Genomic DNA, 18901 nt, shown 5'->3' with positions numbered 1-18901 from the left:
TCAGATCCGAGCCAGCAGGTGGAGTGCTGGTTTGGTGGCCTTGTAATCTGAGGAGGCCAAGCACAAGCTAAACAGGTAATGAGCCATTAATTGGCTAACAACAAGCTGACTGACTGTTAGGTAGCATGGTTACAGGATATCATCTGGCTAAACCCGTCTGATCTGTTTGTTCACTCACTCCAATCCAATTCAGCTCTCAGGATCCTCAGCCGTTATGGAGCCGCGCCATCTGTGCAAAACGCTGCCAGATCAGGAAGATAAAAACTTCCTGAAATACCTGTTTGAAGCTAAAACAACAATGTGTGCTCTGTGTGCCTCTGGCGAGCTTTAAGACAATGATAAGTTATTTGAACTGTTTTGTAAAAATCTCTTCAGAATTAAAGGTTTTCTTGGTTTTAATGACAAGATTGAAGATTTTTTTTTATTGTAAAAGTACTGACTCAAAATCTGGTTATGAGAAACACCATCCTCCATGATAAAGAAGTCCAACTTAAGGAAAGTCATACACTGTCTGTTTTTTGTTGTAAGTAATAACTTGGTATTGTAGATTCATGTTACAATGTTCAGTGTCATTTAAAGGTATGATAATGCTAGTCTACCTGTGTTCTGGGCTTGCATCTTCTTAGCTGTGCAGCCTAGTCATACATAATATGTGTTCATAATTTATTTAGAATAATCATTGGTTCACTTTGAATGGAATCATGACAATCAAATATTATTATTTCAGATATATATGCTATTAAATGTTTATTAAACTTCATCTAGTGTGCAAAATACACTTAACCATGTTTCTCTAACTCTAAAATGTGTCCCTGGTCTGTCTACAAACCCCCCAATTATGAGAAAGTCCATCCTATCCATCTTTTACCTGCTCCACTTTCCAGAACATGTGCTCCAACAGGCTGTTTGGAAATGTTCCCTTCATGACATCACAAAGGGAAGTAACCCCTCCCCCAGTTGGGTGACACTCCCACAGCTAGGTGTTTGTTCCTGCTCTCTCAGTCTGCCTTCTCACCATAAACAATTTGGCATGGAGCGAGAAAGCCCAAGCAACCCAAGCTCTTCTAGAGGGGCGTGGTCAGACACAGCTCACTTGCATTTAAAGCTACAGACACAGAAATAGTCTGTTCTGAGCAGGGCTGAAGTAGAGGGGTTTAAAGGCATGTTGAATAAATAAATACAAAGACAAAATCTGAATGGAATTTGAGCAAATTTGAGCAAGAAACAGACATGTTTTCGGGACCTCTGCGACTTATTTAAACTTGTTGAAAAGAAGTATAATATGTGACCTTTAAAGGATTTCAAGGTAATGGAAGTTTATTCATAGAGCACCATTCATATAGAGAAACTGTAAGTGCTTTACTTTACACAATCAAAAAAGAGAACATTAAGAACAACATTAATCAAAATTAAGACATTAAGATACAAAATGCATTATCATCTTTAAACCAGTAAACCTAAACAACACTCCTGCTTATGCACAAGTCTTTTTTGTAGCTGACATGCAAAATATCAGAAACGCCGTCTCAAGTCAACAAGTCAGCAGCACTTGTTTGTGTGGGGCCTCAAACCCAGTAGGTGTTTTTTTCGAACAACCTTTCATCCATTAACTTTAACTTTTGATATATTCATCAAGGACAGAGCCAATTGTGTGTTTTTGTGTTAGCAGGGAACCCAAAATCACTCTTCTTCTTTTTATTTTTGAATACATGTAATGTGTTTTTAAATGACATGTATTTCGTATTGGAGTTGTAGTCAGAATGCTTTGACTATGTTTTTTTTTTTTTCCTGAGTAAACAGCTTTTTTTGCGAATGTATAACTAAAGTACTTGAGGAAAATTTGAAAGCTTTCCAGAGCTGCTGCTGCTGCTACTGAGGGATAACTCTAGCTTCAGTTTTAGGAAAGCGCAGCAAACCAGACATCAATTTCTGAGCAACATGCTGCAGATTATTATTATCTGACGAAACATTACATTTACACAAATCACAGAATCACGTCTCAGCACATGGGCTCATTAGGAACGGCACTGATTAAACATTAGACATCAAGGGAGGCATTAGAGGACTGAGCAACCTGGAGTTGGCGGAGGTGAAAGCGTTTATGCATTTCAACATCATGCATATGCTACATGTTTGAAATAATAATATCTTAAGTAAGGTAATAGGAGTTAAGAATAATTCCACTTAAATTATTCATTCAGAGTGCATTTCAGTCGTGGGAGACCTTAAGAGACTCTAGAGACTTGTTCTTTGAATCGCTGCAATCTTATAGGCAGGCTCATTGGCCATGATTTAATGTGCATCTTTTTCATAGACCTCAATTATCAATTAACTGTAAGTGTACACCACTGGGAATATGCTCAGTCGTGTCCACCGCATTAACATCCATTAGAAGTGAATCACCTGCCTGCGCTGGAGCTCCTCGGCTGCTGAATGTTTTCCTCTGGGCTGCAAGCTGTCATAGTGAGGAGAAAAAGAGTGGTGAGATAATAATTTGTAACTGAAGTGCTCACAAACCTTCAAATGAGCAGTATGGATCAAAGTGAATGAGACCACCGACTCCTCTTATTGTTAAATCTAGCAGGAAAGTAGAACAGGGTGAAATGTAACACATTTGTTACTTGGTGATACAAATTATGCTGAAAGTCTTGTTTAAATTTCAAAACGTTTAACATGTACAAAACCTGGATGTGTAATTGCAAGGAAACAGAAGTTTGCCTAACGATAAAACTTTTCAGAGTTAACTATTCATAATACTCACAAAATCCCATATTAGATATTACATGAATACAGCAATTTATGCAATGAAAGTAACTCATAACTCCCCCCCCACACACACACAAAACAACCCAGAAGCTTGAAAGAAGGTATACAGATAATTGTTGCAATAATATTTAAAGTGCACACTCATAATTAAAATCTAGGTGGGGGTAGAGAAACCTAATTAGTTACAAACAGCCTCTTTGTGTCGTCTCTGCTGCCATCAAACACTGAACGTGGACTTTTTGTCATCCTCTGATGTGCACGCCTCCGGGTGCATGGCAGGGAGACCGGCTTACTCAAGCCTTTTGATTAAATGGGGCATATTTCATTATGAACAAAATTAAGGGAACTTGTGTCATGACATTTATTTTTATTTTTTTAATATTGAGGCCTTTTTTAATTTCTCGGGTAGTAGATTTGTATGACCATGACAAAGCAAGGAGCAAGAGAAGGGAAGACAAGAGAACTTTGATATTTCTTAATATACATCACAGCTGTTTTTGTTCAATGTTCTTCAGCAGTTAGGGTGACCATGTCAGAAAAAAAACACAAGGAGCAGTAGTGTCCTTTCATATTGATTGAGTTCATCTTTAGATCCTCACACAAAAAGAGTTTCTGTTTATGTAAACTTAAATAAGCAACTAAGATATCTCCATGATATATTAATAATAAATATCTTCATTTATATTGTTAGGATTGCCATGGGATGTTACAGAAGAGTTGCCAGAGGAGCAGGATCTAAAGTTTGTTTCTTGTGGTTTACTGTTTTTAAGGGAAATGTTCCCACACAAAAAAAAACTGCTGGATTGATTTCCTGGAATTTGATACTCGAATCAATAGACTAGTTTACATATTATGACGACATGAATCGCTACGCTACGATAGAGAGTTATGATACGAGAGGTTTTTTTTTATAATGAAGTCTTGCTAATGCTGTGAGAATATATATCGAAGGTCTCTGCCTTTTCCATCAGGTTGAATGAGACAGTCAAGGAGTCTTAGTTATTCCCAATCAGCACTTCTACTCTGGGAGACTTGATACGTTTAGGTCCAGACCTTTTCCAGGGTACCCGTGGGAGACAGCGTGTCAAAACATCTACTTCTACTGACTGGCTACTTTGTCTAGCTCATTGTAAAACCAGAGGGCCTTTTGCCAAGCCTTAGCCCATGCCAGGATTTAGGTCTGTGTGACAGTAACAGTTGTAGTCATATCTTGGCAGGTATGCTTATGCTGAGGGTTTCTCTGAGCAGGAAGTTTGGGGGTTTGGCTGCTGTTACATTAACAAGCTCTGTCATCTCAGCTGGGCTCAGAGCTGAAATCAGATCTCACACCCCTCTCTGTCTAACACTGATGGATCATGTTGCCTCTTGACCATTGAAAACTTGCAGAACACTAAACCAACACATTAAAGCTCATAACCCAAAATATTGCACCTGTGTCAAATAATGATTTTCTTTTATGCGTGTAAAATCGAGGTAAACAATTTTTGCCTTACGGGGCTGCTGTTTCCATTTCCCATTTTGGAGCTGCTCTGCAATGATTTGGCACCGAGTTGCATTCTTACTGAAAAACAAAAAAGTAAATTTCGTCACATGCATTTCCACCCAATTATTACCTGAAGTTTCATCATTCCCTCATCGACAGTGTCACAGTACACATTGTCGCCAAGTCTTTTAGCTCTTTCCAGCACATACAGTACAGCCTGGCCATGTCCTGTCTTGCCCTTGACAGAGGAGCTTGTCACACTCACACAGTAATTATACCAGAGCTGACGTCTCCACTTTCCATTGAATTATTGAGAGGGTGGAGAGGACATAAGATCCCATGTAGTATGAGGTTAAAAAAAAAAAATCCAAAATTGACACCATTGAACAGAAACAGACAAGCTGCAGACAAACAATACTGTTGATGGCTTCATACCACGTATACCTTAAATATGACATATGAAACATCTTATGTGTACGATTGGGAGATCTATAGGAAGAGTGATTGGCGAAATTGAAATATGACATGCATATAATACATAAATAGAAATGAATGTATTATCACCAGGAGAATTATTGTATTACATTGAACTTAAGAATCATTTTTCTATATAAACCAAGTTAGCCAAGTTGCAACTTCGCCCCAGATGGCAATACATAAACACATGGGTCTTTTATGGTTAAAATTAATTAAGCGTATGCCATAATAAGGATTTCCACATTGAATACAACAACTTTTTGTAAAGAGGCTAATAAAATACAAGTAGCAAACGAAGACTGTAAACAGAAGTTTTTATTCATGCACACAGGCATCGTTGTATGTTTGTAAGACTTCCAGGAAAGAGTTCCAGCTTATGCAGGATGTCTTTTGTACCCCTTTGGCACCATTAAAGTAAAAGTCATTTCTAATCTTTGGTGCCAGTGGAAACACTGAGGCCCTTGAAAAAAAGCTCAATAATTGCACCAGCAAACTTAATATGAGCCATTGTGGACTAAGATTCATTCCGGTCCTTTTATGATTGATTATACAAAGGTCAGTACAGCAGACTTCAGCAGGCAGACTCCCCTTAGAATTGTGTTTTCATTACACAGGAAATCCTGCCATGCTTCTCTCAAAAGTCAGCCTACGCTTGTGCAGAGTCAGAAACTCAGTGCATCTACAGCAGATATAACACCTTAATGAAATGCACAGAACATGACCTCAGCTACTCAAGACTTACCTCTTGTCTGTACATCTTGTTTCACATGTCTGAGGTTTGTTACAATTTAAGGGAGATACAGTTTCTTTTCATTTATTTGTTTAACTTTTATTTAATCAGACATTCCCTTGAGATTTACATTTATTATAAAAGGGAGAGCTAGCAAAGACAGCACACCAATTACAGTTTATAATAAAAGTATAAATAAACACACAAATCAGCGACAAAGCACTCAAAAAAGATTTTTTCAAGAGGTCTAAAATATGTTAATGTCGAGTGCAATACACATCATCCTGAGTCCAGAGGAGCAAAGAAGGTAAATACCCTTTTCCCAAATCAGTGTGAACCCTATGAACCCTATTTGCAAGCTTGTGACCCATTCACTGACCTCATGTTATTGTAGCTGCAGCGTTTACCTCCTGATTGAAAAAAATATTCTTTCTTTGGATGCACATCAAAAAGCTCAAGGTCACAGAAACGTTACAGATTTCTCTCTCTAAGGAGCTGACTCACTCCTTAGAGAACATGAATTGACATGACATGCTGCGATTGACAACACTGATCAACACTGTGAGAGATGCCCTGTTCAGAACTTTGCACCCTCTTCACATCTTTGTTTCCATGGCACCATGGAGGTCGCAGTTCAGACACAACTTTCCTTCACTCAGCCTCCTCCTTGCGAGGGTTATGATTTCATTTCATATTTGAAGTGAATGCTCTGCTTCTAAAAAAGGGACAATGAAAAGAAATTCAATTACTCTGAGGTTGGCTCGACAAATCAACAAGCCGTGGCTGCTTAGACATTTTCAGACAGAACTTAAGAAAACTGACATTTGAAATCATACACTGTATATAAAGATGGACGACATGGCAACTCCCCAGGTAATTTGGAGATCCTTCTACTGACTGGTTGCAGTATTGGTAATAAGGTCTGCTTCTTCCATGTTAAAAGATTGGACATAGGTCAAGCCATCCAGTAAAATCAAAATACAAATAAAAGAACTTTTCCTCAAACATGGTTTCTGTCATTATAGTTAGTTCGTATCATGGTGATTTATGCACAAGTGTTCATTTTTCTGAGAAGTTTAGTTTGAATTAGTTATTTGTAGCTATAAAAAGAAGTGCAATGCCATGACTGACAGCTCTGTTTAACAAATGCAGCTCCTTTATGGAATGATTGCTACCAAAAGAGTCATTGAACTATTATAACCTTGAGTGTCTGACTTAAAACGAGTGCAAGAGTCTGTTCTGCTGTGGACTATATCAAACTGAGGGATCTTTGATGTTTAATTGGTTAGTTCAATTTGTGTTTTGGTAATGGGTGGAATGTCAAAACTACCGCTCCTACCTATCCCTACGATCTGCCCCTGCAATGAGTCAGTGCACATCACTGGTGGTATTTTGGCTTCACTATCGTAAAACTGGAGGAGGTTATCTGTCCATCTTTATATACAGTCGGTGTTTTAACTCATGAAACCAAACCTCAATGTGCATTTGCTGTATTTTAAGCAGCAGGACTGACCTGTACTGTCTTAAACACGCAATCATTTTAATCGTTTCATCATCCAGCTGCTTGAGCTTTTAATTACAATTTAAATGTAAATATTGTATGGTTCAAAATCTTGTTCTGCATATTCTATAGGCATCAGGCAGTGCCACACTTAATGTTTCTTATGTAATCCCCCCAAGAGAGTTTACATAATCTATTCTGCTCCAGGACTTTATGGTTTCTGAAGGATTTCCCTTCTTAGGATGTCCCTAGGACTTTCAGTTATTTGGTTACATTGAGAATTTTTCAGTATTTCTGTGGACAAACACACCCACAATCACAGACACACAGAGCTGTCCTCCACACAGGAACCCATTACAGAGAGAAAAGGTGACATGTAGGAGAAGCACAGGATGCCTGGCGTCAGTTCAGTGCCTCCATCTCCCCCCCTGACAGAGTGGTGAGTGGCCCCTCACTCACAGCTGTCCTGGACTCAGTCAGCCAGGCACACAGCTCAAACCTGCAAAACAACACGATAGGATGCTAAGATGCACCTGGCAGTGCAATTTTCCTCCTGGAGGAGATAGAGGGACCGGGAGTTATTTAAATGCTAAACAATGCGACCTGTTGCTGTAACTGCAGACGGCTTCCTGCTGGGATTGGTCATACAGGTTTTCATGTGTGAGGCCATTTGAGGAATGTGGGGAAACAGTTAGAGTTTACAGGGCTAATAGTGGCTGCAAAGGGTCATTTTATTGACTTGGAGCATGTAACCAACATTACGGATGAATCTACTGTATCTGCAAAAAGAAGAAATAAAAATATGTGTAAATGCAGGCTCATGCCTTTAACAAAAAAACTAGCCTTGTTTTATGGCATTGCCTAAATTCCCCACCATAAAAAACATTAAAGTCTAGAAGCCAATATAGATGGGATATTTTATGAAATCACTGAAAATAAATGCTGTATTTTATAACAAAAAGTACAAATGAAAGCTCCCATATTGTTCCAAATCCTTCAATATGGCAGAGCACAATATTGATATCCACAACAGTGCTTGGTATTAAATGTTTGTTCTGTTTTCTTAATGTAATCTTGAGAAAATATAGAAGCAGCCAGCCAACATCATCTTTAACTTGAACAGGATGAGTAACGTTGATCATTATTAGATCTGACGGGCTTCCTGCAATATAGCACAGAGCTCAATTAATGCTGTCTGTCTCTGCACAACCTCATCAAATATGGCATACAGCTTAGTGCCATATGGAGGAGAATAAAGTACATGTTGTAGAAGAAGGAGGCTTAATAAACATTCATATACATTAAAAAAAAATGAAGTGGCCATCGGTTGATCCAACATATTATGAAAATGGGGAAAGAGTACTGCATTAGTCTCTTTTTATATGAAAACTTAACATATTCTGTCATATTATTAGTGTACATATAATTAAAATATGTGATTTACTGTAGTTTTACTGAAGTGTTCGTTTTAAATGTGTGCTGTAGATGAAGTTGAGACAAAGCAGATGTATGTTCTTGGACACAGTCACTCTATTCTTTAATGTTAAGGTTACTGGGGAAAAGCAGGCCATGTTGAGTTTCAGTATAAAGAGGAAGAAGAGAGCTGCAGATTTGAGGAAGCTGTGGTTTGTGCAGGATGATATCTTGATCCTGCTTGGCAGACACGTTTATTTTTGGACAGTGAGCAAACCATGAGCCACTGTGTTATCTTGGAGCTGGAAAATTACCTTCCTTATGTTGCCTACGATAGATATTATTTATTTGACTGAAAAGCAGTGGTATCAAGTGAAGTATGTTCACAGTGCAGTGTGGCTTCTTCTATTACAGCGAGAGTATTTTTTTTTAAAGTTATTTGTGGGCTCTTGTTTTTAATGGATAGGAGAAAAACAAGTGAAAGAGACTGAGGACTGACGTGCGAAAATAATCCTAGCATTTTTTTTAACCCTTATACCTCAGTAGCATGTAATAAATGAAGAAATGGTTCATATAAGACATTCGGTATAATGTTTGTATGTTAGTGGTGGTGTTTTGGGTTATTTTGCCAAATTTAAAGTTAAATTGAGTAGTTCGTCTTTCAGTCTGAATTTTGGGGGTTTGATGCCAGCTCCTGAAGACACATGTCCTGATCCCAAGGATTGCATGTATCTATGTATGGGATTTATTAATGCTGATAGATATTTTACATAGCATCCTCTGCCATCAGGATGTGAATGTTCTGTGAATGGGTGACTGTGCTTTGAATATTGCCATTGTACCATTTACCAAAGGTAAAAAGGATTGTCACCTGACTGCAGTTAACCTTTAACTCAACATAACAATTTAGCACCTTTCAGCCCCTTGTTTTGGATTCTCCCAGCGAAATGTCTGAATGTAGCAGTTCCTGGCCAAAAAAATTATCTCAAATAGATGCACCGTTCACTCCCTGCCCGACACTTAACAGCACACAGACAAAGTAAATGCTGGTGAATATCGTAGCAACTAAACTGTCTGAGTTCAGGAACAGAGCTAGAAAGAGATGTTCTGTATTGAACGGAAGTCAGAATCATGACTCCAGATTAAATAGGATCTTAGCTATACTGGCTACTGGGCAAGCATTTACTACAGCTCATCTACAGTATGAAACTTTTCAAAGTCATTTGATCAGATGTCGATGTTGTGTTTACAGCTTGTAGCTGCACCCAAGAATCCATTTGACTCACAAAGAAACAGATGTTAAGTTACAGAAAAAAAAATGTGAGACAGCATTTCAATATTTTTGAAAAAGCTCTTCTTTTCAGCAGCAAATACCCTTCACAGCAGACTGTCATATGCAATCTAGCCAATTCTTTTCAAATTTATTACGTTGTATTTGAATTTTAATCAGAGGTCAAATAGATACTCTTTTCTAACAGCGCTGAAACTTTTGCGATGTTACCATGGCTGATCTTGGTAAAGGAAATTCTCCACTTGACCCAAAGCATCAGAATAAATGATGAGCATGCACATGCAATGAATAAGTTGGCTTGCATTTTGATCATATAAACAATATGTCAACATTATCAACATTAAATAATATTATAATATCAGAGACTTTTATTATTGATTTCTTTAAAATACAAAAGGTTGACTTTACTGAAGCATAAAATGATGTATGGATTATACTGATATTTATATTTTATTTGTTTATTTAACAAGGACAAATGCAATGAACATTGCTCCATAAGTAGTGCTGTGCATAAAGGTTTAAAGCCGTGGCTCATTTGCAACCTCTGTCCCTGGCTAGGCTTTCAAAAACGCATCAGTATGAACACAATGTATCCTGGCTAAGCAGCATTCATTCTCCCAACAGAAAAATAAGGCGGGACAGTTATATATGTGTGCTATTGTTGTCTCTTGTTTATGGTGCTTTATAATGCAGAGAGGATAATAAAAGGCAGCATTCTGTCATTCATTTCCTTCGGTAGGTGTCCTCTGACAGCATAAAGAGAAGGAATGAAAAGCAGTGGGAGTATTGAAAGGTGTTCCTACAAACCAAAAACAGCTTTCACTAACTGCATTCCCTCACAACAAGACACAGAAATGATGGCAAAATTGCTTCTCGATTCATTTCTCTAAACTGAGTGCAATTGCAACGAGTGCTACAAGCTGCAAATTGTCCAATCAAAAACGTTATTAAGCAATGCTGACAGGTAATCAAGACGAAGGCACTACACTGAGCTCCATTGTTAAATGTTTCCATCTCGTACCTCGCTCTGTCTTAGCACTCACACCCTACATGTGCAGAGAGCGCAGCGCAACAGACGCACTTATCTAATGACCTTGTACACGTAGTAAAGATATCCCCGTTTGACACAGCTAATTGGTCGATGTGTCAGAGGATGTTTAGCGGCTTAGGAAATCACATCTGCCCATTGATTTCTCCCACTACACCCCCTCCATCAGACATTGTATTGCTTAATCCAGTCTACAACTCCATTGTTGTGAATCCTCAATGGAGGCAGGAGGAGGAGGCGAGAAAGCATGAGAGCAGGAGGGAGATCGAAAAGCGAGGAGAGAGAACAAGCGATTAAGAGGCACTTGGGATGGGGAAGGTGAATTAGAGAAAGAGTATCAAACAACAGTGTGATTGCAGTAGGAGAGATTGGGGTGCAGGATGGAGACTACAGCCATGCTCCTCATTCATGCTGAGGCATATTTAATGGCAGGAGGTTTGTCATGCAGCAGTATGCCTTCACATGCGATTGTGTCATGCTAGTTGTGTTGGTGCTGAGCTGCTGTGCTACTTGAAGCGTGCAGGTTTGTGTCGCGGCATCTGCTCTCCGCTTTAAGCTTGTCTGCCCTCTGGTTAATCATGAGAGTTCCTCTGTGTTTCTGTTCTCTGCAGCGAACTCTGTGATACTTTTAAACCCACTTTTTCAGGGTCAGAGCACACACTCAAGCACAGGGACACGCACAGACTCAAATGTGAAAACTTATCTGGAAGGTTCAGGTAAAGGTTAAAGGCTTTATATGTGATTTTTTTGATCCAGCAGATGTCGCCCTTGAGCACCAGCATGAAACCAAAACAACTCACGCTGCATTGTTGTGTTAGCATGCTAATGCTAGTGATCTTTATTATTCTGGTATCTTCACACTGCATGTAAATTTACCTGAAATGAGCGTGATCTAGAAACACAGTTAAGCAGTGAGTACAGTATGTTATTCTTCTTTTCTCTAGTCCCTCAATTAAACAACTTTTATACGTGAGGGGAGGAGTCAGCCGCCGTCCCGACGATGTAAACAAACTGAAGATAGGACTCTGAAAACTCTGAAAACATCACAGACAGTGGGACTCAGGTGTTACACCCATTGTAGACAGTCATGACTCACAGAGTTATTTTCAGAGGATATACTTGATTTATATTATATTTAAGAGTGAAAAATCACATAGAAAGCCTTTAAGTGACTTTGGAAACAATGTCATTGCAGTTTTTTTAAATGATGCTTGTGTCAGTGAATGCACCTGTTAATAGAATAAAAGACAAATCTTTGTGGAGAAAACTATTGGAGATTAAACGTTTAATTTAACTTTTTTTAAAAACTAGACATGCTCAACTGATTATTTTTGTATTATTGCTGCATTATCCAAGAATTTAAGAGGTACAGTCATTCTAATTACAGTCATGATGTGAATATGTATGGTTCCATTTTTTATTTGAGAAATGGCTTTGAACCTTTAAAACTTTCTTCTGGTGATGATATACAGTATGCATCTGAGAACCATGGCTCATTTCTTGGTTATTACAGTCTGGCTAGCGATTTGTGAGCCAAGACTTCCTGTGTGCTGGGCTGCTTACAAATAAGCAGCTCGAGGAGTGACGTGTGTTCAAATCAAATGCGTCGAAAAATAATAAGTCACACAGAGGCTTCACTCGCGCCTAATCAGCGGTATGAGCCTTCTGATGCATTCCAGGAAGTCGGGAAATCTAAACGCTGATTGATTATCCTGGCATGACCTCAAATAGATTGTTCCCACAAGTAACATTTTTTAAAACATTAAGCACATTCTTAGCTGCACTTGCATGCAGATATCTGTTTAAACAGATTCATAAATTCATCGTCAGATTACCGTGGCCAGGAAATCTTTACGTGGCCGGCTTTAGCTATCTATACAAAAAGGTATTCCTAACTCAATCCTGCTGATACGTGATCTGTCGATACAGCTCGGACTAAGAACGTAACCAGAACACCTCCCATACTGAAAAACACAGCCCAATTACACAAACTACATTTCTCTGTAGTTTTTCTTTGTTAAAACTTTTGAAAATATCACCCAAACTATCCCAGAAGAGTTTAATGTATCTTTTAAAATGTCTCTTTGTGTGATTTGAGTGAACTGGCCCTTTAAGTGCTTCTTGTCATTGTAAAGAGATACACTATGCCATGGCAGCTACTATGACAAATGCACACATACACACACAGAGTCTCTTCAAGCAGCCAGTACAGTTGCTATGGAAACAAAGTTTGTCCGGCTCTTATAAAATAAAGCTTTTCTTGCGGCCTTGGCTTGTTGGCCAAACCTGTCACTCATCTTGCTGCAGCCACGGCTGCATCGTGATCTGTAAAAACTCAAAGGTGAAAAAAGTGGTAAAAAGTCTGTAGTGTATCATCAAATGAATAATCTTTGTGAACCAACACTTCTGTGGCAGCAGGGTTTAAGCTGACTTTTTTTATTCATTTATTTCACTTATTATCACTTATTATTATTGTTAATTAACAAGTGAACAACTGAAGCGATGTCAATAAGTCTGTATTCCTCAGTAGTTTTCAGAACTCACATAAAAACAGTCTCTTCTCACAGACTACTGGATAGATCAGAGCCATCATTTCATCTCAGGATGAAGCAACTTGAACGATAACTGCACAACAGTTTTCTGTTTTGTGTGGTTAAATGCCAATGTGATCACTGACTCACACATAAAGAGACTCATTTCATTTTTTTTTTGTGCAAAAGTCCTAGAGATTCCTGAGTCCTTTCTCTACCCACCCCTACACTCATCAGAGTTTATACCACCAGCTCCCAGCAGGTTTGCGTTGGTTCACACACACACTCGACATTATGGCTTCTTTCAGAAAAGACTGTAAATACAGTAATTGGCATTTCTTTACATTGGCTTTCATTCTATTATTTTAGTCGCTTAAAACGTGGTTAAGAATCAATTAAATATGGATATGGGAATAGCTTCAGTTTGTAGTTAGCTTAGCAGCCTCAACTACATTCACTTTTCTTATTCCTCAAAAAGTGAGAAGTAAACATAAATTGCTAAAACAAGTGTAAATTGGAGAAACCATCCACTGTTTGTTATTCGTGTAGCATTCATACATTCACATGTGTCATGAGGTTAAAGGCATTTCCAATAACATGGCTGCTCTCAAAGGTACTCTGCCTGGTAACAAAGAGCTGGCGCATGTTTGTGTGAGTCTTCTGCAGAGCTGCTTAGACAGATTCCTGAGCTGCCTGTCTGTGTGAGAGGCATGAAGTCACTGAGCATCAATCAGCAACCTGCTGTCTGCAGAGCCACAACCTCCTGTGTACCTGCAGCGCTGGAAACTGCTGAGACTGCACCTTATATACTTGGTTAAACACCATCTTTAACACCCCCCCCCCCCCCCCCCCACCTCCAAAAAAAAATCCTCAGTTCCCGAATGGTGTCTTAAAACAAGCTAAGCTCACTAACTTCACCTAGCCCAGAGACCCCTGCTGCACCCATTCATTTGCGCTGTCTTTCCTAATAAAGGCGGAAATAGTTCAGAGCGAGAGGTGAATCGCTTGACTCCGCATGTGTCCTTTGAGATAACGTGCCATGGTTATGCCAGGAATTTCTTGTCTTTAGAAGAGCAAGACATCGAGAGAAGAGAAATAACAAGCTCTCTGAAGTATACAGCTGTCTAATTTCAGGGTCAGAGGACAAACTGTATAAAACATTTTGGGTTTTTGCGCTTTTATTCTGTCACGCACACACATACACGATGGACCTACACAATAGTGCATGCACATTCAGCTAAAACATTTTGGATTGGTTTGTGCCCCTGCCTTTGTATGCCTATAAATCTACCCCCTGCATCAAGAAAACATTTTTTTCCCCTTTGATGACCTTTTCCTTTTGATCTGTGTTCTGCAATATTTTCCCTGTACAACAAAAAGCCACAGACATGATTGATAATGCATGCATGCTCCACTGGCTGCTGGCACATTGCTTTGATCTCCGTCAAAACTGAACGAGAGGAGCCGATAAAATGTAGGGCAAACCTCGTTCTGCTGGGTTAAAGGGAACTGGTGATTCTTGGAATAAAATGACAAGACCCACACAAACTTACGCGCAAGTCTTGGAAATCAAAGCTCTCTTCGGATGTGACTGGAATTATGTTCTCAATCGCGCTCCTTAGGGCTGCACTGGCCTCGCTTTCACCCCGATGGGAACTGCACCAACAACCTCTGCTTCTTATCTCTGCTGAAGAAAGAAAGAACAGGATCTATGAGATTGTGGAATGCAGACATCTCCTTACGTAAAAGCCACATATAGACTAAATCTAAAGTTCTGTGACAGCTTTGGCCTTTCCATCAGGGGTTTCAAGAGAAAACAGTCCTCGAAAGACCCACACACACACAAACACATGGCTTCTCTTCTGTTTCTCTCTCCATCCCTGTCTAACAGTGCAGCTAGAACATGCATGTATTATTCATTTAGCAACTAGCAGGATGTGGGGCCTTGTCAAGAACTGAACCCACCACAGCGGTGAGAGAAGGAAAGCAGAGAGCAGCAGAGGGGGGGATGGGAAGGAGGAAGAGAGAGGAGACAGTAAGAGCGACACAGAGAAAGAAAGATGGAGGGATGTTTTGCCTGGTAAGCATGTATTTGTGCGTCTATGTTAACACTTAATATAACAGAACAACACAGACACATGAAAAAACATTTATATAGCCTCTTTCACACATGCACTGCACTCCTGAAAATGTCTTCACATTAATTGAGTTAGCTGCATTTGGTAATGTTAACAGCCAAACCCCAACTTTATTCTGACTTTTTCCTGCATGCCCGATAGTTAAATGACTGCAACAATTCAGGGGGTTAGATGATGTGTGAACACAGCAGGTCATAGCAAAAAAAAAATCACTGCTACCAGGTGGGTGGGATGATGATATGTGACATAATGATTTAAAAAATCAACTCATATTCAGGCTGCTTCATGATCTTTTTTCTCACCAACATGATCTTTTCACTCTGTCATTGATACTGTGGGAACATCAAATATCTGCCATCTTGGACATATTGTAATTATTACACTGTGACTAGCATATTTTATTCCTTAATTTATAACAAACGTGTAAAAGGGGAACCCTAGAAAATTTCAGGTGCAGACTACTGTCCTGAAATGTTTGCAAATTGTCTGATATAGCTCTACCCCTCCCTTAAGAGCAACATCATCACTCTTCTTTAGAACATGGAACTGAACCAACAACCTCTCTGCACCTTCCCAGAGATATCTCTGCTTTTGGAAATTGCAATCCAATTTGAGGATATCACCATAAGCTAAATCCAGGAGGAATATTTAAACTATCAGCTAGCTTAGATTGGTTTTTCTGTCTCCCCTTGCCAATCTTAAACAGCAATCTGACTGGCATTTTCTCCTCTCTGAGGCTGTCACTCAACAGACATTTGCGGTTGAAAGAGTCGTAACACTCTGTCAGAAAGAGCCATTACTCTGTAGATGGACTCGCAGAATCCCTGTAGAGAGGAAGGGTGGGGAGAGGATAACAGAGAGGAAAGAAAGAGAAAAAGAGAGAGGGTATGGGTACTTTGAGGAAGTATGCAGGAAAAGGTAGTCAAGGGTCAGATAGAGGAAGGAGGAATGATAAAGAAAGAAGATACATGAGGATGGAAGTGCTGGAAAACTGAGCTAAAGGGAAAATGAAAATGAAAATGAAAGCTGGACTGTACACACACAGGTTTAAATGGGCTACATCTCACAGGCCCTGAGGATGCCCACATGTGACCGTGTGCAGTAAGTATATGTACAAAAAGAGGCAGCAGATAGAGGGAACAGAAAGGCCATGTTGTTGACATTTGGGAACTTTTGGGTTGAATAAGGTCAGTTATTTTGTATTCTGCTGTTGGGCTGTTATACATTATTCATTTAACCTAAGAGCAAATTGTTAATTTTTTTTCTACACCAGTGGAATATGAGCATCATAGCTATATTAATACTTGAGCTACTTAAAGCTTGTGTGAGGGTTTTTAAATCTGTTTATGAAATTTACAGTATTTCTAAGTGATGACTATTTATGACTTGGGAAAAAAATTCTATATAGTTATTTTAACTGTCGCATTTAACTGCACACTGCGGACGTTTTTTACAGCAAAGATTCATGATGTTTGACAGTTAAAAGACAGCAGGAGGACATTTTTAACCACTACATACAAAGGCTCAGGACATGATCAGCTAAGAAATAAGACTTACAGTTTTGTCCACAGGGGGCACCAACGAGACACATAAAAGTTCCTCACAGTCACTTTTATGCTGCTTCAATGAATACATTGGTATTAATAGTGGCTCAAGTGACCATGTGTAATGGTGTTTCAAACCCCATAGAGAGGTATCCGAGAACTCAGGAGTTCCGCTCAGTGTTTAAGTATCTTTAAGTATCTTTCAGCTAACTGTTAAGGGTCTGAATCTTATACCACTTCAGTACCAAATAGTGCAAGTTAAAATAGCTCACAGAGAATTTAAGAGCAAAAAAGCGAGATCTTCTTCAAATAGCTTGTGACGCACGCTAACAAAAGAATATCTTACATTGACCAGAAAACAGATACATGGTAATGTCTCCTGAGTGTGAAGGTGATAATATGAACATTTATGATGTGCAGCTTGTTGCCGCTGCCCCCAAGTGGCCTGAAAATCTAATAATGCTGCCTTAAAGGGATACTTCACCCGTTGAAACATGAATCTGTATTGACATTGGGTCATATATGTAGTAGAAATGTGAAATACATTTTTGTCTTTTTGGCTCATGTGGATGAAAGACACCAAATCCCAAAATGCACAGCACTGCAGGCCACTCCCACTAAGGTCCTCTAGTTACAGACATATTTACTTCAACACATAAGGCTGTTTCTTCAACTGATTCCGAAAACAGACTCTATGTCTGTGTCCATAGGTCAACAGTGAGAGCACCGACACTACCAGTCCGCCCCAGCTCAAGCCGGCAATTTAGCCGCGAGACCGTTGCTGCCGTCAGGCTGGTTTTGTTTCTCGGCTGCTGTGGCCAGTGGTGGCCGCTGCCAGCTCAGCCGCGACATAAGGCCTACCGCCTCGCTGCTATATTTAAATTTTTTCGCCATTATCAGCTTTCTCCATAGAGCCTGTTAGCATAGCTTCCAAGCAATATGGCGGACGTTAAGTTTGGATTCTGGGAGTGAGTTCCCACCCACTGATCTGTGATTGGTCTGTAGATTCAGTGGTCGAAAATATGAGGAACTAGCGTTGTAGTTTCACCCTGCTAACCGCAACAGCTTCCAGTGACGCAATATGAAGATTTTTGCGTCACTGGAAGCTCCTTTTCAGACTCAGAAATATAAAGATTTCCCATCTCAGGGGAAAATGAGGGCGGGATGCACGACCATTCAAAAATACTACCAGGTTTCTAATGATACAAAGATTAATGCAAATGGGTGAAGTATCCCTTTAATTTCATGCTTATTAAGTCTGTAACTAACTTGAGAGCAGCTGAGATTGTAGGAGGAAAATATTCTTACTAGGCCAATATGTTCAATGAAGCATTATGTTTATAACTGAAGCAAGCTGCCAACCCCCCCTCCCATTAATCCAATCAAAGATTGTACACATTTGATCAGGATGATTGTTTTTCCAAGAATAAAAAACTGTGTGATCTACCTGGAAAGATTCTAATCACACAAAACATATTCCAAAGTGGCTTTAAGGTAGTGATTCACATGAAGTGATTTTTTATTGTTACAGATTTTTTTAGCATACAGTTGAAAAAAGAAAAACACAATGGAGAAAGAAAGAATAGCCGAGCTCAGACCAGAAGTTGTCTCTTGTGATCAGCCTGTTTCCCTTGACAGGCGACATTTGGACAAACAAGGGCCAGCACTGCTGTGAGTAAAGCCAGGGCTCGGGGGAGGGGCCGACCCCAAACCATGTGGCCCACCCTGACCCGCCGCCTCTGAGAGCAAGGGCACGTCAGCACAATCACATTATGCTAGATAAATGCCTGGCCTGCGCCAAAATATGTGTGGCTTCTTTATAACAGAAGGCTGCCACATGGCCCAGTTTTTTAAAAAACAACAACTTGTGACTCTGAAGATCATACTGTGAGCATGGGGCAGCATGAATGTGTGTGTGTGGCAACAACACATGGTTATTATGCCCCCGAGCAAGGCTGTAGACAGCTGCACAGTTGTGA

The 18901-nt window shown here is 39.6% G+C and overlaps 1 protein-coding gene and 1 long non-coding RNA gene across 2 annotated transcripts in view; both read right to left on the bottom strand.

The window, feature by feature from the left end:
• Positions 1-18901, bottom strand: part of LOC132977512 (MICOS complex subunit mic25a-like) — a 291593-nt gene that overhangs the window by 185910 nt on the left and 86782 nt on the right. The gene's annotated exons all lie outside the window — the stretch shown is intronic.
• LOC132977312 (uncharacterized) lies at positions 1727-15324 on the bottom strand. Its single transcript, XR_009673804.1, has 3 exons — positions 14794-15324; positions 4260-4327; positions 1727-2455 (listed from the first exon to the last, which is right to left on the bottom strand). It is a non-coding gene; the product is annotated as an uncharacterized LOC132977312 (long non-coding RNA).

This window comes from Labrus mixtus, chromosome 7 (assembly GCF_963584025.1).
Source record: "Labrus mixtus chromosome 7, fLabMix1.1, whole genome shotgun sequence".
In the NCBI taxonomy this organism is placed as follows: domain Eukaryota; kingdom Metazoa; phylum Chordata; class Actinopteri; order Labriformes; family Labridae; genus Labrus; species Labrus mixtus.
This window is presented reverse-complemented; position numbering and strand designations above follow the sequence as displayed.